The sequence below is a fragment of the Agrilus planipennis genome, unplaced genomic scaffold (assembly GCF_000699045.2).
Source record: "Agrilus planipennis isolate EAB-ADULT unplaced genomic scaffold, Apla_2.0 scaffold36, whole genome shotgun sequence".
Classification (NCBI taxonomy): Eukaryota; Metazoa; Arthropoda; class Insecta; order Coleoptera; family Buprestidae; genus Agrilus; species Agrilus planipennis.
The window spans coordinates 661,809-672,159 of NW_020438956.1; the positions used below are offsets into that span (position 1 = coordinate 661,809).

Here is a 10,351-nt window from a genome sequence, read left to right on the forward strand (position 1 = left end):
TGATAAAGATATTTAAATAATGTTTTATATAACTTTCTCAATATTTTTATGTATTTTTCATTAGTTTTACCTTTGAATATTGTTTAAGAATGACTATATAAATATTTACATGCCTAGGAATGTATAAAAATTAGCATATTTATTAACTTTGAATCCCCATAAGTTTTTATGGGGGTGAGACCGCCACGAACTTTTTATGGTACAGTGGTGGGGGAGACCCTTTTTTGATCCCACCCAAAAAGGGGTGGGGGCCATCATCTAGACCTTTACCAAGTAATGTAACCTTAATCTCTCAATATATCTCTATCTATGTATATCTCTAAGTAGCCCTTCATGCCTAAGAACGTATCCTATCAACCTTATTGACTTCCATACCGCCCTCTACGTAAACGACCCGTAAAAAGATTTCATCACTCAGTCCAGTCGTCTGTCTGTCTGGAGGAACTAATTTAGTTTTTAATGAAATAGTATGAAATTCAGAAAGATGATGTTTATAAACAATAGTCATATATTTATTTAAACAGTGTTTTTGATTATAGTTGATAGTTGATGTTGGGAATTGCTCAACTTGCGTTGCCAGTTGCATGATGCGCACGCAACATCCGATTTATGCTAAAATTTAGTTTAACTTCAAGGATACTCCGGTCAGTATAATTGAGGATACCATTTAATGCGTTTTTTCTTAATGCAGTGTATATTTATTATTTATATAAATCAAGGGGTCGTATAAATAGAAAGATTTATAATATCTTTTAGGAAACGGAATAAATATACTTCATGTAAATTTTAGTGGCCACTTGTATTATTCACAGGAAGTTGCCAAAAAGGCACTTCCGCTGCGGCAATCATTTAATGAATAAAATCGTAGAATGTATCATTCTTGATTACCGTTTGCCCACATTGCAGGAGGTTAACGATTACCACGCATCAAGAATAAAGCTTGAAGGAGATTCATATTTTAAGATTAAAAGTAATAATCTTTTAATTAGTTGTACCAATTTTTTAACTTTTGCTTTCTAAAGTCGATTGTTGGTATAAAGATATGAAATAGCAAATTACGTACTTATCTTTTATATGACAACAATATATGCTATGTATATTAAGTAGTATTAGGTAAATTATTTTATTCTAATATAATGTCCTTTAATAAGTAATACGAATTCAAGGAACGGTTTAAAATAATTTAATTTTCAGTTTCATTTTTTAGACGTCGTTAAAGTGATGAGTTTGCACACAAGTTCTAAGTTCAATTTAATTTTTTATCGCATTTGCAATAAGTGTTGAGAGAAATTGACGTTTTATCTGCAGGTACGTTCCGAAAATGATTTATGGATTGATAGCAGAATTATATAGAAATTGCAAACGTCTATATTTCTAATCAATGATTAATCCGAAAGTCATTACCTTAAGATCCAATCTATTTTATTTATTAGAATCGAGAATAAAATAAACTTGGCGAATTAACAGAAAAAAATTTTGAAAGAAACTAGAACACATCACGCGTACAAATTTTGCGATTTGTTGATTATAGTGGTAAATTCGGCCGGAAGGATTTTGTAGCCCTCAAGTATAATATGCCCAGGTAGATTTACATAATCTCTAATAATATAATCATATAGCAACAACCCCCTTGCAGCACCTAGGGCCTAGGGGTATGTGGTCCCTTGATTAGTCGATACAATTATTTAAACAATTATCCCTAATGCGTATTGTATAAATTTCTGTACTAATTAAATTTTGATTAGTGATGAACAAAATAGGTCTTGGTCTTCAACTTTCGCAAGACGAAAACCAAGACCGAACAAAAAGACCAAGACTAAAACCATTACTGAATGAACGTGACCAAGACTGACACCAAGACCAAATAATGCAAAATCAATACCAAATAAGCAAGACAAAACGAAAAATTATTACTTCCGGTGAATTTATGAGTTAAACTATTTGAAGCAACTTTAATATAAATTTTCGGTTTGCTTTGCTAGATTTTAACACAAAATATTAAAAAAAACTTTACCACTTTTAGAAAAATTTGATTACAAGAATGTCCTTGGAGAAAGTTTATTTGTTCCTATGTCTGGATAACACATGGTTGAAATATAGAAACAAACCAAGTTTTTTCGATATTTTTACTTCCTTCAACTACCTTGTTTGCTAAAAGGTCAATTTGTTCGTTGGTACATTGCATGAAAGGTAAGTTCTCACAGCTATGGACGCTATTTTAATGACAAGCTCGCATGTATGACAGAAAATTTCAGCATTTAAGACAATTACTGTGGCGTTATCGGCAAGACCAAGACGAAGACTAGACGTATTTGACTAACACTAAGACCAAGATCAATACCAAGACTGGGACAGTTTTAGTCTTGATCTTGCTTTGTTCATCTCTAATTTTGACTAGTATTAAGCATTGTTATTTTAAATATTGTCAAGTGAGCATCACATGTAGTAAAATAGAAAATTGCAGTGATGTAAAATTTCATTTATCTGAGCGTGGAAACGAAAAATTAAAAAGTGATTAAAAAGTATATTATTTTAGAAGCAAATATATGATTAAAATATGCACGTGAGATAATTATATTTACCTTAATAAAAGAAACTGCTACTTCTTTAGATAACGTTTTGTTTTATTTGTTTTAATATACCTTTTATTGTATTTTAATAACTAATCCATAAAGCAGTATGTATGTGGAAGGTAACTGTTACTGTTATAATTATCGGCAGATTTGTACGGAGCGGGAGAATTTACATTTTTCTACTTTTTTCCGAATATGCCACTGTCCTATACATTACACCCTTTCCTTTTACTTCTACAATGAAGGAAGGTATTACACTTTTTTAATCCTTTATTAACGCTATACCTACTTTTTATTTCAGATGCGACTATTTCTTAGCTTTTACCATTGATTTCGTCCGCGTGACGCTATTTCTGATTGTAATGAGTACAATTATTATAACTAATAATTAACAAAAAAATGTAGCTTATGTCTCTCCTTACAATACTTCCTTCAAGCTTAGAAGATCCAATCGAAATCTGTTCAGCCGTTTCAAAGATTACCCTTACAGGCAGAGGGATGCACAAAATTCTTTTAAAGGTCGTTTCGGTCTCAGTACCATGTATACATTATCGAATGAATTTGTACCTAGGAAACGTCTTGAATTCAGTTAAGAAACATTGAGTTTTGCAAAACAATGTAAATTGCAATAAGGTCAAAATCCATTCATGTCGATCAGAAGCATTCAAGCATTTTCCGAAGGTTTTTATTATATTATTTATTTTAATTTGCATTACTTGTGTCTATTTACTCGTATTGTCTCATTACTAAACAATGCTCCTCTTTCACTACCTGACTTTTTTCTCTCATAATAGAAAGCTATTCATGTGTAAAGCACGCAAAACAAACAGACGGAAGACACGTCCTGTAGCTGCTTCTTTGTAATTGTTATCGAGAGCANTATGGAAGTCAATAAAAAATAGGCGAGATAGGTTGGTAGGACACCTTCTCAGGCATGAAGGTCTAGTCAGAGACATATTAGAGGCAGAAACAGGAGTTAGAAGGGGTAGAGGTAGACCTAGATTAGATTACTGTTCGCAAATAGTAAAGGATGTGGGCTGTTCTAGTTTTAGGGAAATGCGAAGTTTGGCTCAGGATAGAAAAGAGTGGAGGTACGTGTCCAACCAGTCTTAGGACTGATGACCTGATGACCTTATGATGATGACGGTAGCCAAAGTTTGGAGACCATTGGAAAATAAAATATGTATTTCATTGATGGAAAGCACATTTATTAATGATAATTGATAAATAATAAATTATGCTTTCATTAGATGTTTTGTCACTGTCAACAAGTCAAAAATTAAATTATAAGTTCATTGTTTATATATCGGAAATTGTTGCAGGTATACCAGAACTTACAATTAGCAAAGCTATTAAATAAGTATACAATGTTGCTAAGTATTATGGTTAGATAAATACAAATAAAATTAAAATTGTGGCAAAAAATGTGTGTGTAAATTTCTCTACTTGTGAATAATACGTGATGTTAATACGAGTTATAGTATGGTTAAGTCTTGAGTATGTAAAGAATGAAGTTAAAATACTCTCCGAGTTGCTGATAATGTCACACTCAATTGATGAATAGTTATTGATTTTTCGATGATTTATTTTGTCAGCATTCTCCAATAATAATTTATCATGTTCATATACATTTCTTATTTCATAAGTAAAAGATATTAGTTATGGATATTGTGTTATTAAATAAGTAAATTTTTATCATTTTATTTTACCGATTTTATCAACTATGTTGAACAATTTCTAGCTTCATTATTCCTTATTCGCTTAGACCTCAAGATAATTAATGTAAGCCCTTTGGTCCTTTTTCTATATTTGCATAAAAAATCTGGAAAAGAGAAATAAGAAATAAAAAATTAATAAGAATGTTATGGTGCTACATCTTAAAATAAACTAGTGGGTTTTGCGCCATCTCGTGTATGTATACATATGCATTGAAATGTAATGGGTTATAAGAACAGACGTACTTGGAATGGTAATGTGAGTTACATCGATGCGATGGTACCGTTCATTTTCCAGTTTAATTGCCGCGTTTTTTCACACAGAATATTCAAACACCTTAACCATTTTCACGTTTTATAACTCTTAACTACACATGTGTGCAAATACGATTGTTTACTAAGCCCCAACACGGTTAAAATCATGCAATAAGAAAAGCAAACACCTAGAATTCAAATTTTTGTAATTTAATCACGGTTGAATTGATTTAAATAATCTTGCAGAAATCTTCAATTTACCTATAAATTGCTAATATAAGCAAAAGGATTTAGTAGATAGACGTTAAAGATTAACCAGTACCCGAAAGCGGTGGAAGACGTGTTGTTTGTGTTAACAAATCGACATGATTTAATCAAGACATAAGAAATAATGTACTTGTTCCCCTATTTCTAAATTTAGATACCGAGCGACATGGCCTAGAGTTTTAGACCATTGCTTAGCATTCGGGAGGACTCCGGTTCGAATCTGGGTCCGTTCCCCTTCGTCCAAGTTTTTCTGTGGTTTCTTTGGATCACTTAAGCAAATGCTGGGCTAGTAATATTCCTCAGATAATATTTCATTCTCTGTTATCTTCATTTCGTCAGTCTCATCTTTCTCATTCGAACCATCATCCACCCATTCTCACGATTCCTGAAAGGGGGCTGAAGAGGGCCTTCCGCCCTACCTTCCGGAAGGACAGCCCCCCACCAGCATAATTGGCTGATGGGAATGAAACACTTTTCAATTTTGATAAGAAATCATCTACTTATTCCCCTGTTTCTCAATTTAGAACTGTACACTGAAATCGTGCCTGAAGAATACAAGGCAGAATCGGGGAGTCGGAGTACAATCAAAACATTTCAAATATTAATGTCAAGTTTGTGGAATTTGTTAGTATCTACCCTGTTTGGCGCACCTAATATATCATATTAGAGTCTCGCCTGATGTGGTAGGTTTAGGTATATATACTCCTTCAAAAATTGTAACAGTCCGTATACCTAAAGTACCTACTTAAAATTCAATTTTTCAGCATTTTCCTTTTAGTCAAATTACGGTGACATAACATTCACATTTCATAAATTCGCATAACATTCAATATAAATAGGCAATAAACGACAATGTCAAATTTTTGTGAGATAACAATTGAGCAATTAGCAGTATTGTACTCGATTTTATAAATTTTTCGGCTTTTTTACGAATAAATTTTTTCAATAGTAAAACTTCTTTAAAAGTTAATTCGATCAACGGTGGGCCAAGCATTTTGCATTTTTATGGTGATGTTGATTGAATCGTAATTCTATCGTTTCTCGAAATACGTACGAAACAAACAAGAACGTTCGCGAATAATTGTATTTAAATTTGTATACTCATTTTTTAGACATTAATTGATTGATGTACTACATTAAATACACCCCTACCTACCTAAATTTGCCTGTTTTGTGAAATACTTAATTATTTTTTTTTTATTCTGCCATTGGTTTTTTAATTGGTGGATAATTAAAGAAAATACAAAAGGTACCACTACAATTAAGATATTTAAAAATTTATAGATCATAGAAGCACATAATTAAATAACATATTGTAATTGCTTTTTTACATTGCTTCAAAAAATGTTAAAATTTTAACGAGCCTACTACATATACATAAATACAGTTTATATTTATTTCTATTATAGTTTTTTCTAGTTTTTCACACCTGTCTCATATCTAAAGATATACATTTTTATCATGTTGATGTGCATTATTTATTAGACACACGAGTCGTATTATCTAAACAGCTAAACGTTTACTTGCAAAACACGTTCGTACGTTGGTAATACAAAAGGAAAGTGGGAGCAATGTTTCCCATTTCTACCTTCAAATTTACAGGTGAATACACCTGACTGCTTGCTAGCTACCAGTATGAACTACGGTGGGGATCTAATAACTCTAATCCACAGGTACCTGCATTGTTCCGAAGGTCATTCTTCCTTTATATATATCTCTCTCTAGTGCACTTTTCTACTGTATTTTGTTAAAACATGCAACATGCACTTGTTAATTATACGCTTCTTGTAGAAATGAAAGTGTACACACTCATTCTGTATTGATGTTCTTTAAGTTGTACGAAAAAAATAAGGAAATCGCAAAGTATAACAGCTTACTGCTTTTATTCCATAATGTGATCAAAAATTGACTGGGTGATCAACAAGCTTATCTAAATAAATTTCTCGTCAATATTTTTAGTAGTTAATGAGATATGCTTGTTCAGTTTCGTCCAAAGATGAGCATTTTTCTATTTTTAGGGTTCCGTGCCTCAAAAAGAAAAAAAGAACCCTTACAGGATCACCTTGTTGTCCGGCTGTTTGTTTTTTAAGACCCTTCTTCTCAGAAACGTGTATCAGGTTATAAGTAGAGTAGACTCAGGTCTGGAAAGCCGTGGAGAAGTGAAAAATCAAACCTCTAAGGTTTATGCCGCGTGTTTTGGCACTCACAAGGGAATCAAAACCTGTATTGTAGACCTATCATCATCATCATCATAAGATCGTCAGTCCTAAGACTGATTGGACACGTACCTCCACTCTGAGAATATTTACGTCATCATCATAAGATCGTCAGTCCTAAGACTGATTGGACACACATCTCCACTCCTTCCTATCACGCGCTAATCTTTCTATTTCCCTAAAACTAAAACATCCCACATCCTTAACTATTTGCGAACAGTAATCTAATCTAGGTCTACCTCTACTCCTCTTAACTCCTTCTTCTGCCTCTAATATGTCTCTGACTAGACCTTCATGCCCGAGGAGGTGTCCTATAAACCTATCTCGCCTATTTCTTATTGACTTCCATATAGTCCTCTGTTCTCCTATTCTTTCTAATACCTTTTCTTTCTAATCTTCTCTATCCATGGCATCCTCATTATTCATCGGTAACACCACATTTCGAACGCTTCTAATCTTTTCTTTTCCGCCGCGCCTACCGTCGTTGTTTCGCACCAGTACAGCGTCGCGCTCCAAACTACACCTTTAACACTAATAAAGAGAAAACCGCAAACAATTTGTAGTTACATCATAAAAAAAGTATTTTTTAAATGACATTTGGTAATTATATGTTTTGGGAACTGATTTTGGGGGAAAAACATAATATACTTGAAAAAAGGCGGGAAAATTTTAGAAACAGGAGAGCTATTTACGTAATTGGGTTCCTACTAGTTTGTAACCATTGGTGCACGAATCCGACTTGCAGTTTTATTAAACTTAATAAATACCTAAGTACAGCAAAGAAGTTGCAAGCAAAAAAATGGAATATTGACTTATGTATACAACATTGGAAGTTTTGAAAAAGGCTTTCAGTGACAATGCACTCATTAGGCCAGAGCAAGTGTCTTTGATTGGTAGGGAACCTTTTTACCATTAGAGGCCACATTTAAATTATGTGCAGTAATTAAGAAGGTCGCATAGGTTGATGTACTTATAAATGCGACTTATGAAATTATTGTTTTTGTATAGTTTTATTAATTCGAAACGACTTAAACTTCAGGCTAGAATAACCATAATGGCTGAAGCATTATAATTCTTGTTGCGTTCAATAAACGGTAGCACATTGTATATCTAATTCATTAATTTTTAAATTGTCTTTATCGTTAAATATTAATTAACACAAGGACTGGCTATCATGAAGGCCGCACATAAGAAACTCACGGAGGCCGTAAGTTTCACAAAGAAAGCAGAGAGCGTGTGTTGAAGACGTTGAACAGGACATTTACTGACATTATGCTTGTTTAGTTGTAGATTCGTTCATGGTTTAGTTTAGCAATTTTGTTAACAGAATCTGTAACACATTCTAAAACAATTAGTTTACCAATGACAATTTAAAAGCATTCAAATAGTAATTAACATTAATAACACAAATTTGTATGGAATAAGCACAACAGTAATAAATATTCTGGTTATGAATTTAATTAACAAAAGATACGTGTATATATACATTGAAACAACACTTTAATTTAAACCTAATCAGGTTATCAGTTTTGAAACCAGTCGGTAAATTACACTTAATCGTATCAATTTTAATTGCTACTATTGAGTAACGTACATTTATTATGCATATGTAGTAATTAGAATAATGTTTTAGTGCAATGTAGTATAGAAAAAGTATAAGGGACAAATTAAAAAAAATATATATTCAACACATATACTTCTTAGTTAAAATAAAATGCAATATTTATCTACTTATTGTTATTATTTTCTATAATAAACTTAAAACTTATCATAAGCTTAAATTTTCGAAAACTATAGTCATTTAGGCTAGAGGCATTAAATGAAATGTGTATTTAGCAATTAAAAAAGAATTGGGCAAATGGACAGGAAAGCCCAAGTAGGGATGCATATTTTTATTTAGATTGTGCAGTAACAATTTTTTTAACAAAGAACGAACATTCGATATTAATTATTTATTTATTAACACTATATTTAAAGTATCAATGAAAAATACAAAAAAATTGGACAGTTTTTTTACTCAATTCCCGTTATTTTTATGTTTATATCAACTAAATTTGAGTTCGTTTAAAGACTAACATTTGAACGTTATTTTTTGTCATTTGGATTCAGTTAAGTTCTGCATCGAATACTAGTAAAATTTAATAATTCAAAAGTCAAGTCCAGCCGTATTTTAAGATATGCAATCATTTGCAAGTTTGTATCAAATTTGCTTACTAATATTCACGGCAACAGGTTCTAACGACATCTTAATTTTACCTTAATGACGTATAATTGTGACAGGCGTCAGAAAAATATCATCTTTTTTTAGTCTGCATGCAAATGATTACGAAACTGACGTCAAAGTCATTAAAGGAATTGATGTTTGCGTACAGTAAAAATTACACAATAATGTGATGTACAAATTTCAACGTCCACTGTCCACCAAACAAAAAAAAATTTAAATTTTATCATTAGAATGCAAGCTTCTTAAAAACGCAATCCAGTTTATTAACTATACAATAAAAGTAACAGTAAGTAATAATCTTACATTATAAAAAGAAAATGTTAGATAATATTATAAATACAAGTAATTCAACTGGTGGTATACGTTTTCTATTTTTCGTACAGCCTCGTGTTACAATGAGCAAGTAAACTTTACCATTATCTACCCTCAGCACCATATTCTCAGGAAATTGCAAGATAAAATTATGCATTTTACAAACCACTGTGGCGATTTACATATGGCGGTTAAAAGGAACTGAGAAGTATCTGAATAATGCTCTTTGCGATTAAATACACATGCGGAAAATCCGCTGCATATGTTTATGTGTATCTATTTAATTACCTCTTTTCTATATATCTATGACATCATTATCATACCATCTATAGTCCGAAGACTGGTTAGAACACCTTCATTCCTTTCTGTCCTAAGCCTATATTAGAGTATTTCTAATCTCTAAAAGTAACAGGTAGTCTAGATGATGGCCCCACCCCTTAAGAGGGTGGGGGTGGCTAGGATCGAAAGAGGAGGTCTCCCCCACCACTGTAACATAAAAGTTCGTGGCGGTCTCACCCCCATAAAAAGTTAAGGGGGTTAGATGATGGCCCCCCACCCCAAAAGGGGGTGGATTTAGGGGGGATCGAAAGAGGGTGGTCATCTGAATAAAACCCCTTAAAAAATTTGCGGCGGCCTCACCCCCATAAAAAGTTATGGGGGTTGAAAGTTGATTATTTTGACAATTTTCATACACTATAATTCAAATAAAATTCAATAAAACAATTATTTTCAAGCGGGTGGAGGTGGGGGATCGAAAGAGGGTGGTCACTTGAACAAAACCCGATAACC

At 32.5% G+C, this 10,351-nt stretch overlaps 1 protein-coding gene across 2 annotated transcripts in view; it reads left to right on the top strand.

Moving 5' to 3' along the window:
• LOC108733988 overlaps positions 1-10,351 on the top strand; it is a 57,464-nt gene that overhangs the window by 12,471 nt on the left and 34,642 nt on the right. The window lies entirely within an intron of this gene.